The sequence below is a fragment of the Gavialis gangeticus genome, unplaced genomic scaffold, assembly GCF_001723915.1.
Source record: "Gavialis gangeticus isolate Ggan-Ray unplaced genomic scaffold, GavGan_comp1, whole genome shotgun sequence".
Classification (NCBI taxonomy): Eukaryota; Metazoa; Chordata; order Crocodylia; family Gavialidae; genus Gavialis; species Gavialis gangeticus.
The window spans coordinates 10,992,381-10,992,693 of NW_017729020.1; positions in this window are offsets into that span (position 1 = coordinate 10,992,381).

A 313-nucleotide genomic window follows, 5' to 3' on the forward strand; every position below is an offset into this window, starting at 1 on the left:
AGACCAACTAAACAGCCGGAAAACCTGGTGTAAGGACGTCGCACATTTAGCCCAAGACCCTTGTCTGCCGATGTCCTTAGACCAGCTTTTCCAACTACTGAGTCGGTGTAATAGGAGAGAGGCAGACGAGGGTCTTCGGCTACCTGTGCTTTCATTAGCGCGACTCCCGAGCTGGGAAAGCTGGGCTCAGGCCGCGGGCGGCAGCGCGACGTCTTTTACCAGCCTGAGCCGGGGCAACGGCCGCGCTGCCGTCCCGCGGCCCCGGGCGGCCTCCTCGGCGCTGTCCCCGGGCCGACGGGAGCCGAGCTGGGGC